We start from the raw sequence: 19534 nt of genomic DNA, 5'->3' as shown, positions 1-19534 counted from the left end.
GCCCTCAGAGCCCTGCAGGTCCAGTGGGGTGTCACAAGCATTTAGGCCCAGGCCAAAGGGCGCCTTCTTTTTCTGCACAGCTGCCCAAACTCTCACCTTTCCACTCAGGCCGACCTCTTACTTGAAGTGTGTTTGGAACCTGTCCGCGCATTACACCTCGCTGCACAGCTAACCATAGGTCTGGGCATCGTAGCTTCCGGCTAGGTGACCGAAGTTCGCAGGCACATGGGTCCCTGGGACACATGCAGAGAGGCTTCTGCCTGGGCCACAGGCCGCCCAATGCCCCTGCCCCAGATCGGGGGCCGCCAAGAAGCCCTGTCGGAGTCCCCTGCCTCTTGAGGGAGTATTGGACCAACACTTGTAGAAAACGGCGTTCTCCCGGGCAACTCATTGGAGGGACACAAATAAATCTTTGCCGACTTTCTGCTGAAGCTTACGAGCGTTCACACCTAAACGTCTGACAATGTCAGCTGTTTAGCTAAACATGAGCTCATGATCTAAATTTACACAATAATGAAGAAATCAGCTACAAGTGGAGACAATCAGCAAAAGCTATCCATACCAGAATTAGATTCCTAAGGCCATCCATCAATTGTTGGAATAATCAGGTGCAAGGCAGAAAATATCCATAAAACTGGAACTGAAACAAGGAACAAGGATGTTTTCAAAGACTGGTAGGATCTCTAAAACATTTTTAAAGTACATGTCATTGATAAAGCTAAATACTCAAAGGTTGTGTAATACAACAGATTAAGCATTGAGAAGAGTGAAATTATGCTGCTTTGAAAACTATGGCAGGTGAGATTTTCTGCCTAATTATATAAGAAGATTTCTCTAAAAAATACACATTATTTCAATGACTTATTGGCTGTGAAATAAGTTAAGGGTATTTCAAATGGCTTGTCTGCAAAGAAAGGTGAGATGTAGGGAATCACAGAAAGTCGAGGGGAAAATAGGTCAATATATACATTGCTATATGGTGAACTAAAACTTAGGCCAGCAACAATGGAGAGGACCTGACCCTTAGAAGCTTACAAGTAAGCTGCAATCTTCAAAAGTTCAAATCTTTATAAGTAAAATATTTATTAAAATGAATAACCAAGTGTTTTAATTGACATCAGAAGATCAAAACAATAAACCCTGAGAACATAGAAAAAAGATAAATAAAGATATGAGCAGAACTTAATACAACAGAAAACGTATAAAATTGAGGTGATTTAGTAAGTCCAAAGAATCTTCTTTGAAAAGATTGAAAAGACACACTTTGCTTAAGGAAAACAAAAACATAAGTAAAGAATATACAGAAAGAATCAGGACAATGTTATAGCAGAGAATATAAGAAATGCCAGTAAATTTGAACATTTCTAGAAAGTGGACCATTTCCTAGCTCCTAAAGTTTACCAAACCTGACACAAGAGGAAATCATTTAAGGTCATCATGTCTGCCCTTGGCATTCTCGGAACGCCCTGGCCTCAGAATGCAGCCTCTGTAGTCCATGGTAACCTGCGGAGAGGGGGCGGGGATGAGGGAGGTTGGAACACTGCCCTCACTGAGGGAGTGGGTGTGGCCATCTCTGCTGTGACTGAACAAAGGGCAGGGGAGCAGGGGGCCCAGGGCAGGGCCCTCAGAGCCCGGCAGGTCCAGTGGGGTGTCACAAGCATTTAGGCCCTGGCCAAAGGGCGCCTTCTTTGTCTGCACAGCTGCCCAAACTCTCACCTTTCCACTCAGGGCGACCTCTTACTTGAAGTGTGTGTGGAACCTGTCCGCGCAGTACACCTCGCTGCACAGCTAACCATAGGTCTGGGCATCGTAGCTTCCTGCCAGGTGACCGAAGTTCGCAGGCAGATGGGTCCCTGGGACAAATGCAGAGAGGCTTCTGCCTAGGCCTCCGGCCGCCCACTGCCCCTGCCCCAGATCGGGGGCCGCCAAGCCGCCCTGTCAGAGTCCCCTGCCTCTTGAGGGAGTATTGGACCAACACATTTAGAAAACGGGGTTCTCTCGGGCAACTCATTGGAGGGACACAAATAAATCTTTGCTGACTTTCTGCTGAAGCTTACGAGCGTTCACATCTAAGCGTCTTACAATGTCAGCTGTTTAGGTAAACATGAGCTCATGATCTAAATTTACACAATAATGAAGAAATCAGCTACAAGGGGAGACAATCAGCAAAAACTATCAATACCAGAATTAGATTCCCAAGTCCATCCATCAATTGTTGGAATAATCAGGTGCAAGGCACAAAATATCCATAAAACTGGAACTGAAAGAAGGAACAAGGATGTTTTCAAAGACTGGTAGGATCTCTAAAACATTTTTAAAGTACATGTCATTGATAAAGCTAAATACTCAAAGGTTGTGTAATACAACAGATTAAGCATTGAGAAGAGTGAAATTATGCTGTTTTGAAAACTGTGGCAGGTCAGTTTTTCTGCCTAATTATATAAGAAGATTTCTCTAAAAAATACACATTATTTCAATGACTTATTGGCTGTGAAATAAGTTAAGGGTATTTCAAATGGCTTGTCTGCAAAGAAAGGTGAGATGTAGGGAATCACAGAAAGTCGAGGGGAAAATAGGTCAATATATACATTGCTATATGGTGAACTAAACCTTAGGCCAACAACAATGGAGAGGACCTGACCCTTAGAAACTTACAAGTAAGCTGCAATCTTCAAAAGTTCAAATCTTTATAAGTAAAATATTTATTAAAATGAATAACCAAGTATTTTAATTGACATCAGAAGATGAAAACAATAAAACCTGAGAACATAGAAAAAAGATAAATAAAGATATGAGCAGAACTTAATACAACAGAAAACGTATAAAATTGAGTTGATTTAGTAAGTCCAAAGAATCTTTTTGAAAAGATTGAAAAGACACACTTTGATTAAGGAAAACAAAAACATAAGTAAAGAATATACAGAAAGAATCAGGATAATGTTATAGCAGAGAATATAAGAAATGCCAGTAAATTTGAACATTTCTGTAAAGTGGACCATTTCCTAGCTCCTAAAGTTTACCAAACCTGACACAAGAGGAAATCATTTAAGGTCATGATGTCTGCCCTTGGCATTCTCGGAACGCCGTGGCCTCAGAATGCAGCCTCTGTAGTCCATGGTAACCTGCGGAGAGGGGGCGGGGCTGAGGGAGGTTGGAACACTGCCCTCACTGAGGGAGTGTGTGTGGCCATCTCTGCTGTGACTGAACAAAGGGCAGGAGAGCAGGGGGCCCAGGGCAGGGCCCTCAGAGCCCGGCAGGTCCAGTGGGGTGTCACAAGCATTTAGGCCCAGGCCAAACGGCTCCTTCTTTGTCTGCACAGGTGCCCAAACTCTCACCTTTCCACTCAGGCCGACCTCTTACTTGAAGAGTGTGTGGAACCTGTCCGCGCAGTACACCTCGCTGCACAGCTAACTATAGGTCTGGGCATTGTAGCTTCCTGCCAGGTGACCGAAGTTCGCAGGCAGATGGGTCCCTGGGACACATGCAGAGAGGCTTCTGCATGGGCCACAGGCCGCCCACAGCCACTGCCCCAGATCGGGGGCCGCCAAGCCGCCCTGTCGGAGTCCCCTGCCTCTTGAGGGAATATTGGACCAACACTTGTAGAAAACGGCGTTCTCGCGGGCAACTCATTGGATGGACACAAATAAATCTTTGCCGACTTTCTGCTGAAGCTTACGAGTGTTCACACCTAAGCATCTGACAAGGTCAGCTGTTTATCTAAACATGAGCTCATGATCTAAATTTACACAATAATGAAGAAATCAGCTACAAGGGGAGACAATCAGCAAAAGCTATCCATACCATAATTAGATTCCTAAGGCCATCCATCAATTGTTGGAATAATCAGGTGCAAGGCAGAAAATATCCATAAAACTGGAACTGAAACAAGGAACAAGGATGTTTTCAAAGACTGGTAGGATCTCTAAAACATTTTTAAAGTACATGTCATTGATAAAGCTAAATACTCAAAGGTTGTGTAATACAACAGATTAAGCATTGAGAAGAGTGAAATTATGCTGCTTTGAAAACTATGGCAGGTGAGATTTTCTGCCTAATTACATAAGAAGATTTCTCTAAAAAATACACATTATTTCAATGACTTATTGGCTGTGAAATAAGTTAAGGGTATTTCAAATGGCTTGTCTGCAAAGAAAGGTGAGATGTAGGGAATCACAGAAAGTCGAGGGGAAAATAGGTCAATATATACATTGCTATATGGTGAACTAAACCTTAGGCCAGCAACAATGGAGAGGACCTGACCCTTAGAAACTTACAATAAGCTGCAATCTTCAAAAGTTCAAATCTTTATAAGTAAAATATTTATTAAAATGAATAACCAAGTATTTTAATTGACATCAGAAGATGAAAACAATAAACCCTGAGAACATAGAAAAAAGATAAATAAAGATATGAGCAGAACTTAATACAACAGAAAACGTATAAAATTGAGGTGATTTAGTAAGTCCAAAGAATCTTCTTTGAAAAGATTGAAAAGACAGACTTTGATTAAGGAAAACAAAAACATAAGTAAAGAATATACAGAAAGAATCAGGACAATGTTATAGCAGAGAATATAAGAAATGCCAGTAAATTTGAACATTTCTGTAAAGTGGACCATTTCCTAGCTCCTAAAGTTTACCAAACCTGACACAAGAGGAAATCATTTAAGGTCATCATGTCTGCCCTTGGCATTCTCGGAACGCCCTGGCCTCAGAATGCAGCCTCTGTAGTCCATGGTAACCTGCGGAGAGGGGGCGGGGCTGAGGGAGGTTGGAACACTGCCCTCACTGAGGGAGTGGGTGTGGCCATCTCTGCTGTGACTGGACAAAGGGCAGGGGAGCAGGGGGCCCAGGGCAGGGCCCTCAGAGCCCGGCAGGTCCAGTGGGGTGTCACAAGCATTTAGGCCCAGGCCAAAGGGCGCCTTCTTTGTCTGCACAGCTGCCCAAACTCTCACCATTCCACTCAGGGCGACCTCTTACTTGAAGTGTGTGTGGAACCTGTCTGCGCAGAACACCTCGCTGCAGAGCTAACCATAGGTCTGGGCATCGTAGCTTCCTGCCAGGTGACCGAAGTTCGCAGGCAGATGGGTCCCTGGGACACATGCAGAGAGGCTTCTGCCTGGGCCTCAGGACGCCCACTGCCCCTGCCCCAGATCGGGGGCCGCCAAGCCGCCCTGTCAGAGTCCCCTGCCTCTTGAGGGTGTATTGGACCAACACTTGTAGAAAACGGCGTTCTCGCGGGCAACTCATTGGAGGGACACAAATAAATCTTTGCCGACTTTCTGCTGAAGCTTACGAGTGTTCACACCTAAGCATCTGACAAGGTCAGCTGTTTAGCTAAACATGAGCTCATGATCTAAATTTACACAATAATGAAGAAATCAGCTACAAGGGGAGACAATCAGCAAAAGCTATCCATACCAGAATTAGATTCCTAAGGCCATCCATCAATTGTTGGAATAATCAGGTGCAAGGCAGAAAACATACATAAAACTGGATCTGAAACAAGGAACAAGGATGTTTTCAAAGACTGGTAGGATCTCTAAAACATTTTTAAAGTACATGTCATTGATAAAGCTAAGTATTCAAAGGTTGTGTAATACAACAGATTAAGCATTGAGAAGAGTGAAATTATGCTGCTTTGAAAACTATGGCAGGTGAGATTTTCTGCCTAATTATAGAAGAAGATTTCTCTAAAAAATACACATTATTTCAATGACTTATTGGCTGTGAAATAAGTTAAGGGTATTTCAAATGGATTGTCTGCAAAGAAAGGTGAGATGTAGGGAATCACAGAAAGTCGAGGGGAAAATAGGTCAATATATACATTGCTATATGGTGAACTAAACCTTAGGCCAGCAACAATGGAGAGGACCTGACCCTTAGAAACTTACAAGTAAGCTGGAATCTTCAAAAGTTCAAATCTTTATAAGTAAAATATTTATTAAAATGAATAACCAAGTGTTTTAATTGACATCAGAAGATCAAAACAATAAAACCTGAGAACATAGAAAAAAGATAAATAAAGATATGAGCAGAACTTAATACAACAGAAAACGTATAAAATTGAGGTGATTTAGTAAGTCCAAAGAATCTTCTTTGAAAAGATTGAAAAGACACACTTTGATTAAGGAAAACAAAAACATAAGTAAAGAATATACAGAAAGAATCAGGACAATGTTAGAGCAGAGAATATAAGAAATGCCAGTAAATTTGAACATTTCTGTAAAGTGGACCATTTCCTAGCTCCTAAAGTTTACCAAACCTGACACAAGAGGAAATCATTTAAGGTCATCATGTCTGCCCTTGTCATTCTCGGAACGCCCTGGCCTCAGAATGCAGCCTCTGTAGTCCATGGTAACCTGCGGAGAGGGGGCGGGGCTGAGGGAGGTTGGAACACTGCCCTCACTGAGGGAGTGGGTGTGGCCATCTCTGCTGTGACTGAACAAAGGGCAGGGGAGCAGGGGGCCCAGGGCAGGGCCCTCAGAGCCCGGCAGGTCCAGTGGGGTGTCACAAGCATTTAGGCCCAGGCCAATGGGCGCCTTCTTTGTCTGCACAGCTGCCCAAACTCTCACCTTTCCACTCAGGCCGACCTCTTACTTCAAGTGTGTGTGGAATCTGTCCGCGCAGTACACCTCGCTGCACAGCTAACCATAGGTCTGGGCATCGTAGCTTCCTGCCAGGTGACCGAAGTTCGCAGGCAGATGGGTCCCTGGGACACATGCAGAGAGGCTTCTGCCTGGGCCTCAGGCCGCCCACTGTCCCTTCCCCAGATCGGGGGCCGCCAAGCCGCCCTGTCAGAGTCCCCTGCTTCTTGAGGGAGTATTGGACCAACACTTGTAGAAAACGGGGTTCTCGCGGGCAACTCATTGGAGGGACACAAATAAATCTTTGCTGACTTTCTGCTGAAGCTTACGAGCGTTCACATCTAAGCGTCTTACAATGTCAGCTGTTTAGGTAAACATGAGCTCATGATCTAAATTTACACAATAATGAAGAAATCAGCTACAAGGGGAGACAATCAGCAAAAACTATCAATACCAGAATTAGATTCCCAAGTCCATCCATCAATTGTTGGAATAATCAGGTGCAAGGCAGAAAATATCCATAAAACTGGAACTGAAAGAAGGAACAAGGATGTTTTCAAAGACTGGTCGGATCTTTAAAACATTTTTAAAGTACATGTCATTGATAAAGCTAAATACTCAAAGGTTGTGTAATACAACAGATTAAGCATTGAGAAGAGTGAAATTATGCTGTTTTGAAAACTATGGCAGGTGAGATTTTCTGCCTAATTATATAAGAAGTTTTCTCTAAAAAATACACATTATTTCAATGACTTATTGGCTGTGAAATAAGTTAAGGGTATTTCAAATGGCTTGTCTGCAAAGAAAGGTGAGATGTAGGGATTCACAAAAAGTCGAGGGGAAAATAGGACAATATATACATTGCTATATGGTGAACTAAACCTTAGGCTAACAACAATGGAGAGGACCTGACCCTTAGAAACTTACAAGTAAGCTGGAATCTTCAAAAGTTCAAATCTTTATAAGTAAAATATTTATTAAAATGAATAACCAAGTATTTTAATTGACATCAGAAGATGAAAACAATAAACCCTGAGAATATAGAAAAAAGATAAATAAAGATATGAGCAGAACTTAATACAACAGAAAACGTATAAAATTGAGGTGATTTAGTAAGTCCAAAGAATCTTCTTTGAAAAGATTGAAAAGACACACTTTGATTAAGGAAAACAAAAACATAAGTAAAGAATATACAGAAAGAATCAGGACAATGTTATAGCAGAGAATATAAGAAATGCCAGTAAATTTGAACATTTCTGTAAAGTGGACCATTTCCTAGATCCTAAAGTTTACCAAACCTGACACAAGAGGAAATCATTTAAGGTCATCATGTCTGCCCTTGGCATTCTCGGAACGCCCTGGCCTCAGAATGCAGCCTCTGTAATCCATGGTAACCTGCGGAGAGGGGGCGGGGCTGAGGGAGGTTGGAACACTGCCCTCACTGAGGGAGTGGGTGTGGCCATCTCTGCTGTGACTGAACAAAGGGCAGGAGAGCATGGGGCCCAGGGCAGGGCCCTCAGAGCCCGGCAGGTCCAGTGGGGTGTCACAAGCATTTAAGCCCAGGCCAAAGGGCGCCTTCTTTGTCTGCACAGCTGCCCAATCTCTCACCTTCCCACTCAGGCCGACCTCTTACTTGAAGTGTGTGTGGAACCTGTCCGCGCAGTCCACCTCGCTGCACAGCTAACCATAGGTCTGGGCATTGTAGCTTCCTGCCAGGTGACCGAAGTTCGCAGGCAGATGGGTCCCTGGGACACATGCAGAGATGCTTCTGCATGGGCCACAGGCCGCCCACAGCCACTGCCCCAGATCGGGGGCCGCCAAGCCGCCCTGTCCGAGTTCCCTGCCTCTTGAGGGAATATTGGACCAACACTGGTAGAAAACGGCGTTCTCGTGGGCAACTCATTGGAGGGACACAAATAAATCTTTGCCGACTTTCTGCTGAAGCTTACGAGTGTTCACACCTAAGCATCTGACAAGGTCAGCTGTTTAGCTAAACATGAGCTCATGATCTAAATTTACACAATAATGAAGAAATCAGCTACAAGGGGAGACAATCAGCAAAAGCTATCCATACCAGAATTAGATTCCTAAGGCCATCCATCAATTGTTGGAATAATCAGGTGCAAGGCAGAAAATATACATAAAACTGGAACTGAAACAAGGAACAAGGATGTTTTCAAAGACTGGTAGGATCTCTAAAACATTTTTAAAGTACATGTCATTGATAAAGCTAAATACTCAAAGGTTGTGTAATACAACAGATTAAGCATTGAGAAGAGTGAAATTATGCTGCTTTGAAAACTATGGCAGGTGAGATTTTCTGCCTAATTATATAAGAAGATTTCTCTAAAAAATACACATTATTTCAATGACTTATTGGCTGTGAAATAAGTTAAGGGTATTTCAAATGGCTTGTCTGCAAAGAAAGGTGAGATGTAGGGAATCACAGAAAGTCGAGGGGAAAATAGGTCAATATATACATTGCTATATGGTGAACTAAGCCTTAGGCCAGCAACAATGGAGAGGACCTGACCCTTAGAAACTTACAAGTAAGCTGGAATCTTCAAAAGTTCAAATCTTTATAAGTAAAATATTTATTAAAATGAATAACCAAGTGTTTTAATTGATATCAGAAGATGAAAACAATAAACCCTGAGAACATAGAAAAAAGATAAATAAAGATATGAGCAGAACTTAATACAACAGAAAACGTATAAAATTGAGGTGATTTAGTAAGTCCAAAGAATCTTCGTTGAAAAGATTGAAAAGACACACTTTGATTAAGGAAAACAAAAACATAAGTAAAGAATATACAGAAAGAATCAGGACAATGTTATAGCAGAGAATATAAGAAATGCCAGTAAATTTGAACATTTCTGTAAAGTGGACCATTTCCTAGCTCCTAAAGTTTACCAAACCTGACACAAGAGGAAATCATTTAAGGTCATCATGTCTGCCCTTGGCATTCTTGGAACACCCTGGCCTCAGAATGCAGCATCTGTAGTCCATGGTAACCTGCGGAGATGGGGCGGAGCTGAGGGAGGTTGGAACACTGCCCTCACTGAGGGAGTTGGTGTGGCCATCTCTGCTGTGACTGAACAAAGGGCAGGGGAGCAGGGGGCCCAGGGCAGCGCCCTCAGAGCCCGGCAGGTCCAGTGGGGTGTCACAAGCATTTAGGCCCAGGCCAAAGGGCGCCTTCTTTGTCTGCACAGCTGCCCAAACTGTCACCTTTCCACTCAGGCCGACCTCTTACTTGAAGTGTGTTTGGAACCTGTCCGCGCAGTACACCTCGATGCACAGCTAACCATAGGTCTGGGCAGCGTAGCTTCCTGCCAGGTGACAGAAGTTCGCAGGCAGATGGGTCCCTGGGACACATGCAGAGAGGCTTCTGCCTGGGCCTCAGGCCGCCCAATGACCCTGCCCCAGATCGGGGGCCGCCAAGCAGCCCTGTCGGAGTCCCCTGCCTCTTGAGGGAGTATTGGACCAACACTTGTAGAAAACGGCGTTCTCGCGGGCAACTCATGGGAGGGACACAAATAAATCTTTGCCGACTTTCTGCTGAAGCTTACGAGCGTTCACACCTAAGCGTCTGACAATGTCAGCTGTTTAGCTAAACATGAGCTCATGATCTAAATGTACACAATAATGCAGAAAGCATCTACAAGGGGAGACAATCAGCAAAAACTATCAATACCAGAATTAGATTCCCAAGGCCATCCATCAATTGTTGGAATAATCCGGTGCAAGGCAGAAAATATACATAAAACTGGAACTGAAACAAGGAACAAGGATGTTTTCAAAGACTGGTAGGATCTCTAAAACATTTTTAAAGTACATGTCATTGATAAAGCTAAATACTCAAAGGTTGTGTAATACAACAGATTAAGCATTGAGAAGAGTGAAATTATGCTGTTTTGAAAACTATGGCAGGTGAGATTTTCTGCCTAATTATATAAGAAGATTTCTCTAAAAAATACACATTATTTCAATGACTTATTGGCTGTGAAATAAGTTAAGGGTATTTCAAATGGATTGTCTGCAAAGAAAGGTGAGATGTAGGGAATCACAGAAAGTCGAGGGGAAAATAGGTCAATATATACATTGCTATATGGTGAACTAAACCTTAGGCCAGCAACAATGGAGAGGACCTGACCCTTAGAAACTTACAAGTAAGCTGGAATCTTCAAAAGTTCAAATCTTTATAAGTAAAATATTTATTAAAATGAATAACCAAGTGTTTTAATTGACATCAGAAGATCAAAACAATAAAACCTGAGAACATAGAAAAAAGATAAATAAAGATATGAGCAGAACTTAATACAACAGAAAACGTATAAAATTGAGGTGATTTAGTAAGTCCAAAGAATCTTCTTTGAAAAGATTGAAAAGACACACTTTGATTAAGGAAAACAAAAACATAAGTAAAGAATATACAGAAAGAATCAGGACAATGTTATAGCAGAGAATATAAGAAATGCCAGTACATTTGAACATTTCTGTAAAGTGGACCATTTCCTAGCTCCTAAAGTTTACCAAACCTGACACAAGAGGAAATCATTTAAGGTCATCATGTCTGCCCTTGTCATTCTCGGAACGCCCTGGCCTCAGAATGCAGCCTCTGTAGTCCATGGTAACCTGCGGAGAGGGGGCGGGGCTGAGGGAGGTTGGAACACTGCCCTCACTGAGGGAGTGGGTGTGGCCATCTCTGCTGTGACTGAACAAAGGGCAGGGGAGCAGGGGGCCCAGGGCAGGGCCCTCAGAGCCCGGCAGGTCCAGTGGGGTGTCACAAGCATTTAGGCCCAGGCCAATGGGCGCCTTCTTTGTCTGCACAGCTGCCCAAACTCTCACCTTTCCACTCAGGCCGACCTCTTACTTCAAGTGTGTGTGGAATCTGTCCGCGCAGTACACCTCGCTGCACAGCTAACCATAGGTCTGGGCATCGTAACTTCCTGCCAGGTGACCGAAGTTCGCAGGCAGATGGGTCCCTGGGACACATGCAGAGAGGCTTCTGCCTGGGCCTCAGGCCGCCCACTGTCCCTTCCCCAGATCGGGGGCCGCCAAGCCGCCCTGTCAGAGTCCCCTGCTTCTTGAGGGAGTATTGGACCAACACTTGTAGAAAACGGGGTTCTCGCAGGCAACTCATTGGAGGGACACAAATAAATCTTTGCTGACTTTCTGCTGAAGCTTACGAGCGTTCACATCTAAGCGTCTTACAATGTCAGCTGTTTAGGTAAACATGAGCTCATGATCTAAATTTACACAATAATGAAGAAATCAGCTACAAGGGGAGACAATCAGCAAAAACTATCAATACCAGAATTAGATTCCCAAGTCCATCCATCAATTGTTGGAATAATCAGGTGCAAGGCAGAAAATATCCATAAAACTGGAACTGAAAGAAGGAACAAGGATGTTTTCAAAGACTGGTCGGATCTTTAAAACATTTTTAAAGTACATGTCATTGATAAAGCTAAATACTCAAAGGTTGTGTAATAGAACAGATTAAGCATTGAGAAGAGTGAAATTATGCTGTTTTGAAAACTATGGCAGGTGAGATTTTCTGCCTAATTATAGAAGAAGATTTCTCTAAAAAATACACATTATTTCAATGACTTATTGGCTGTGAAATAAGTTAAGGGTATTTCAAATGGCTTGTCTGCAAAGAAAGGTGAGATGTAGGGATTCACAAAAAGTCGAGGGGAAAATAGGTCAATATATACATTGCTATATGGTGAACTAAACCTTAGGCTAACAACAATGGAGAGGACCTGACCCTTAGAAACTTACAAGTAAGCTGGAATCTTCAAAAGTTCAAATCTTTATAAGTAAAATATTTATTAAATTGAATAACCAAGTATTTTAATTGACATCAGAAGATGAAAACAATAAACCCTGAGAATATAGAAAAAAGATAAATAAAGATATGAGCAGAACTTAATACAACAGAAAACGTATAAAATTGAGGTGATTTAGTAAGTCCAAAGAATCTTCTTTGAAAAGATTGAAAAGACACACTTTGATTAAGGAAAACAAAAACATAAGTAAAGAATATACAGAAAGAATCAGGACAATGTTATAGCAGAGAATATAAGAAATGCCAGTAAATTTGAACATTTCTGTAAAGTGGACCATTTCCTAGCTCCTAAAGTTTACCAAACCTGACACAAGAGGAAATCATTTAAGGTCATCATGTCTGCCCTTGGCATTCTCGGAACGCCCTGGCCTCAGAATGCAGCCTCTGTAATCCATGGTAACCTGCGGAGAGGGGGCGGGGCTGAGGGAGGTTGGAACACTGCCCTCACTGAGGGAGTGGGTGTGGCCATCTCTGCTGTGACTGAACAAAGGGCAGGAGAGCAGGGGGCCCAGGGCAGGGCCCTCAGAGCCCGGCAGGTCCAGTGGGGTGTCACAAGCATTTAAGCCCAGGCCAAAGGGCGCCTTCTTTGTCTGCACAGCTGCCCAATCTCTCACCTTCCCACTCAGGCCGACCTCTTACTTGAAGTGTGTGTGGAACCTGTCCGCGCAGTCCACCTCGCTGCACAGCTAACCATAGGTCTGGGCATTGTAGCTTCCTGCCAGGTGACCGAAGTTCGCAGGCAGATGGGTCCCTGGGACACATGCAGAGATGCTTCTGCATGGGCCACAGGCCGCCCACAGCCACTGCCCCAGATCGGGGGCCGCCAAGCCGCCCTGTCCGAGTTCCCTGCCTCTTGAGGGAATATTGGACCAACACTGGTAGAAAACGGCGTTCTCGCGGGCAACTCATTGGAGGGACACAAATAAATCTTTGCCGACTTTCTGCTGAAGCTTAGGAGTGTTCACACCTAAGCATCTGACAAGGTCAGCTGTTTAGCTAAACATGAGCTCATGATCTAAATTTACACAATAATGAAGAAATCAGCTACAAGGGGAGACAATCAGCAAAAGCTATCCATACCAGAATTAGATTCCTAAGGCCATCCATCAATTGTTGGAATAATCAGGTGCAAGGCAGAAAATATACATAAAACTGGAACTGAAACAAGGAACAAGGATGTTTTCAAAGACTGGTAGGATCTCTAAAACATTTTTAAAGTACATGTCATTGATAAAGCTAAATACTCAAAGGTTGTGTAATACAACAGATTAAGCATTGAGAAGAGTGAAATTATGCTGCTTTGAAAACTATGGCAGGTGAGATTTTCTGCCTAATTATATAAGAAGATTTCTCTAAAAAATACACATTATTTCAATGACTTATTGGCTGTGAAATAAGTTAAGGGTATTTCAAATGGCTTGTCTGCAAAGAAAGGTGAGATGTAGGGAATCACAGAAAGTCGAGGGGAAAATAGGTCAATATATACATTGCTATATGGTGAACTAAACCTTAGGCCAGCAACAATGGAGAGGATCTGACCCTTAGAAACTTACAAGTAAGCTGGAATCTTCAAAAGTTCAAATCTTTATAAGTAAAATATTTATTAAAATGAATAACCAAGTGTTTTAATTGATATCAGAAGATGAAAACAATAAACCCTGAGAACATAGAAAAAAGATAAATAAAGATATGAGCAGAACTTAATACAACAGAAAACGTATAAAATTGAGGTGATTTAGTAAGTCCAAAGAATCTTCGTTGAAAAGATTGAAAAGACACACTTTGATTAAGGAAAACAAAAACATAAGTAAAGAATATACAGAAAGAATCAGGACAATGTTATAGCAGAGAATATAAGAAATGCCAGTAAATTTGAACATTTCTGTAAAGTGGACCATTTCCTAGCTCCTAAAGTTTACCAAACCTGACACAAGAGGAAATCATTTAAGGTCATCATGTCTGCCCTTGGCATTCTTGGAACGCCCTGGCCTCAGAATGCAGCATCTGTAGTCCATGGTAACCTGCGGAGATGAGGCGGAGCTGAGGGAGGTTGGAACACTGCCCTCACTGAGGGAGTTGGTGTGGCGATCTCTGCTGTGACTGAACAAAGGGCAGGGGAGCAGGGGGCCCAGGGCAGCGCCCTCAGAGCCCGGCAGGTCCAGTGGGGTGTCACAAGCATTTAGGCCCAGGCCAAAGGGCGCCTTCTTTGTCTGCACAGCTGCCCAAACTGTCACCTTTCCACTCAGGCCGACCTCTTACTTGAAGTGTGTTTGGAACCTGTCCGCGCAGTACACCTCGCTGCACAGCTAACCATAGGTCTGGGCAGCGTAGCTTCCTGCCAGGTGACAGAAGTTCGCAGGCAGATGGGTCCCTGGGACACATGCAGAGAGGCTTCTGCCTGGGCCACAGGCCGCCCAATGACCCTGCCCCAGATCGGGGGCCGCCAAGCAGCCCTGTCGGAGTCCCCTGCCTCTTGAGGGAGTATTGGACCAACACTTGTAGAAAACGGCGTTCTCGCGGGCAACTCATGGGAGGGACACAAATAAATCTTTGCCGACTTTCTGCTGAAGCTTACGAGCGTTCACACCTAAGCGTCTGACAATGTCAGCTGTTTAGCTAAACATGAGCTCATGATCTAAATGTACACAATAATGCAGAAAGCATCTACAAGGGGAGACAATCAGCAAAAACTATCAATACCAGAATTAGATTCCCAAGGCCATCCATCAATTGTTGGAATAATCCGGTGAAAGGCAGAAAATATACATAAAACTGGAACTGAAACAAGGAACAAGGATGTTTTCAAAGACTGGTAGGATCTCTAAAACATTTTTAAAGTACATGTCATTGATAAAGCTAAATACTCAAAGGTTGTGTAATACAACAGATTAAGCATTGAGAAGAGTGAAATTATGCTGTTTTGAAAACTATGGCAGGTGAGATTTTCTGCCTAATTCTATAAGAAGATTTCTCTAAAAAATACACATTATTTCAATGACTTATTGGCTGTGAAATAAGTTAAGGGTATTTCAAATGGCTTGTCTGCAAAGAAAGGTGAGATGTAGGGAATCACAGAAAGTCGAGGGGAAAATAGGTCAATATATACATTGCTATATGGTGAGCTAAACCTTAGGCCAGCAACAATGGAGAGGACCTGACCCTTAGAAACTTACAAGTAAGCTGGAATCTTCAAAAGTTCAAATCTTTATAAGTAAAATATTTATTAAAATGAATAACCAAGTGTTTTAATTGACATCAGAAGATGAAAACAATAAACCCTGAGAACATAGAAAAAAGATAAATAAAGATATGAGCAGAACTTAATACAACAGAAAACGTATAAAATTGAGGTGATTTAGTAAGTCCAAAGAATCTTCTTTGAAAAGATTGAAAAGACATACTTTGATTAAGGAAAACAAAAACATAAGTAAAGAATATACAGAAAGAATCAGGACAATGTTATAGCAGAGAATATAAGAAATGCCAGTAAATTTGAACATTTCTGTAAAGTGGACCATTTCCTAGCTCCTAAAGTTTACCAAACCTGACACAAGAGGAAATCATTTAAGGTCATCATGTCTGCACTTGGAATTCTCAGAATGCCCTGGCCTCAGAATGCAGCCTCTGTAGTCCATGGTAACCTGCGGAGAGGGGGCGGGGCTGAGGGAGGTTGGAACACTGACCTCACTGAGGGAGTGGGTGTGGCCATCTCTGCTGTTACTGAACAAAGGGCAGGAGAGCATGGGGCCCAGTGCAGGGCCCTCAGAGCCCAGCAGGTCCAGTGGGGTGTCACAAGCATTTAGGCCCAGGCCAAAGGGTGCCTTCTTTATCTGCACAGCTGCCCAAACTCTCACCTTTCCACTCAGGGCGACCTCTTACTTGAAGTGTGTGTGGAACCTGTCCGCGCAGTACACCTCGCTGCACAGCTAACCATATGTCTGGGCATCGTAGCTTCCTGCCAGGTGACCGAAGTTCGCAGGCAGATGGGTCCCTGGGACACATGCAGAGAGGCTTCTGCCTGGGCCACAGGCCACCCAATGCCCCTGCCCCAGATCGGGGGCCGCCAAGCAGCCCTGTCGGAGTCCCCTGCCTCTTGAGGGAGTATTGGACCAACACTTGTAGAAAACGGGGTTCTCGCGGGCAACTCATTGGAGGGACACAAATAAATCTTTGCTGACTTTCTGCTGAAGCTTACGAGCGTTCACATCTAAGCGTCTTACAATGTCAGCTGTATAGGTAAACATGAGCTCATGATCTAAATTTACACAATAATGAAGAAATCAGCTACAAGGGGAGACAATCAGCAAAAACTATCAATACCAGAATTAGATTCCCAAGTCCATCCATCAATTGTTGGAATAATCAGGTGCAAGGCAGAAAATATCCATAAAACTGGAACTGAAAGAAGGAACAAGGATGTTTTCAAAGACTGGTAGGATCTCTAAAACATTTTTAAAGTACATGTCATTGATAAAGCTAAATACTCAAAGGTTGTGTAATACAACAGATTAAGCATTGAGAAGAGTGAAATTATGCTGTTTTGAAAACTATGGCAGGTGAGATTTTCTGCCTAATTATATAAGAAGATTTCTCTAAAAAATACACATTATTTCAATGACTTATTGGCTGTGAAATAAGTTAAGGGTATTTCAAATGGCTTGTCTGCAAAGAAAGGTGAGATGTAGGGAATCACAGAAAGTCGAGGGGAAAAGAGGTCAATATATACATTGCTATATGGTGAACTAAACCTTAGGCCAACAACAATGGAGAGGACCTGACCCTTAGAAACTTACAAGTAAGCTGCAATCTTCAAAAGTTCAAATCTTTATAAGTAAAATATTTATTAAAATGAATAACCAAGTATTTTAATTGACATCAGAAGATGAAAACAATAAACCCTGAGAACATAGAAAAAAGATAAATAAAGATATGAGCAGAACTTAATACAACAGAAAACGTATAAAATTGAGGTGATTTAGTAAGTCCAAAGAATCTTCTTTGAAAAGATTGAAAAGACACACTTTGATTAAGGAAAACAAAAACATAAGTAAAGAATATACAGAAAGAATCAGGACAATGTTATAGCAGAGAATATAAGAAATGCCAGTAAATTTGAACATTTCTGTAAAGTGGACCATTTCCTAGCTCCTAAAGTTTACCAAACCTGACACAAGAGGAAATCATTTAAGGTCATCATGTCTGCCCTTGGCATTCTCGGAACGCCGTGGCCTCAGAATGCAGCCTCTGTAGTCCATGGTAACCTGCGGAGAGGGGGCGGGGCTGAGGGAGGTTGGAACACTGCCCTCACTGAGGGAGTGTGTGTGGCCATCTCTGCTGTGACTGAACAAATGTCAGGAGAGCAGGGGGCTCAGGGCAGGGCCCTCAGAGCCCGGCAGGTCCAGTGGGGTGTCACAAGCATTTAGGCCCAGGACAAACGGCGCCTTCTTTGTCTGCACAGCTGCCCAAACTCTCACCTTTCCACTCAGGCCGACCTCTTACTTGAAGTGTGTGTGGAACCTGTCCGCGCAGTACACCTCGCTGCACAGCTAACCATAGGTCTGGGCATCGTAGCTTCCTGCCAGGTGACCGAAGTTCGCAGGCAGTTGGGTCCCTGGGACACATGCAGAGAGGCTTCTGCCTGGGCCTCAGGCCGCCCACTGCCCCTGCCCCAGATCGGGGGCCGCCAAGCCGCCCTGTCAGAGTCCCCTGCCTCTTGAGGGAGTATTGGACCAACACTTGTAGAAAACGGGGTTCTCGCGGGCAAATCATTGGAGGGACACAAATAAATCTTTGCTGACTTTCTGCTGAAGCTTACGAGCGTTCACATCTAAGCGTCTTACAATGTCAGCTGTATAGGTAAACATGAGCTCATGATCTAAATTTACACAATAATGAAGAAATCAGCTACAAGGGGAGACAATCAGCAAAAACTATCAATACCAGAATTAGATTCCCAAGTCCATCCATCAATTGTTGGAATAATCAGGTGCAAGGCAGAAAATATCCATAAAACTGGAACTGAAAGAAGGAACAAGGATGTTTTCAAAGACTGGTAGGATCTCTAAAACATTTTTAAATTACATGTCATTGATAAAGCTAAATACTCAAAGGTTGTGTAATACAACAGATTAAGCATTGAGAAGAGTGAAATTATGCTGTTTTGAAAACTATGGCAGGTGAGATTTTCTGCCTAATTATATAAGAAGATTTCTCTAAAAAATACACATTATTTCAATGACTTATTGGCTGTGAAATAAGTTAAGGGTATTTCAAATGGCTTGTCTGCAAAGAAAGGTGAGATGTAGGGAATCACAGAAAGTCGAGGGGAAAATAGGTCAATATATACATTGCTATATGGTGAACTAAACCTTAGGCCAGCAACAATGGAGAGGACCTTACCCTTAGAAACTTACAAGTAAGCTGGAATCTTCAAAAGTTCAAATCTTTATAAGTAAAATATTTATTAAAATGAATAACCAAGTATTTTAATTGACATCAGAAGATGAAAACAATAAACCATGAGAACATAGAAAAAAGATAAATAAAGATATGAGCAGAACTTAATACAACAGAAAACATATAAAATTGAGGTGATTTAGTAAGTCCAAAGAATCTTCTTTGAAAAGATTGAAAAGACACACTTTGATTAAGGAAAACAAAAACATAAGTAAAGAATATACAGAAAGAATCAGGACAATGTTATAGCAGAGAATATAAGAAATGCCAGTAAATTTGAACATTTCTGTAAAGTGGACCATTTCCTAGCTCCTAAAGTTTACCAAAACTGACACAAGAGGAAATCATTTAAGGTCATCATGTCTGCCCTTGGCATTCTCGGAACGCCGTGGCCTCAGAATGCAGCCTCTGTAGTCCATGGTAACCTGCGGAGAGGGGGCGGGGCTGAGGGAGGTTGGAACACTGCCCTCACTGAGGGAGTGTGTGTGGCCATCTCTGCTGTGACTGAACAAAGGGCAGGAGAGCAGGGGGCCCAGGGCAGGGCCCTCAGAGCCCGGCAGGTCCAGTGGGGTGTCACAAGCATTTAGGCCCAGGCAAAACGGCGCCTGCTTTGTCTGCACAGCTGCCCAAACTCTCAC

Source organism: Mesoplodon mirus, assembly GCF_964341445.2.
Source record: "Mesoplodon mirus genome assembly, chromosome: 1".
In the NCBI taxonomy this organism is placed as follows: domain Eukaryota; kingdom Metazoa; phylum Chordata; class Mammalia; order Artiodactyla; family Ziphiidae; genus Mesoplodon; species Mesoplodon mirus.
This window is presented reverse-complemented; position numbering follows the sequence as displayed.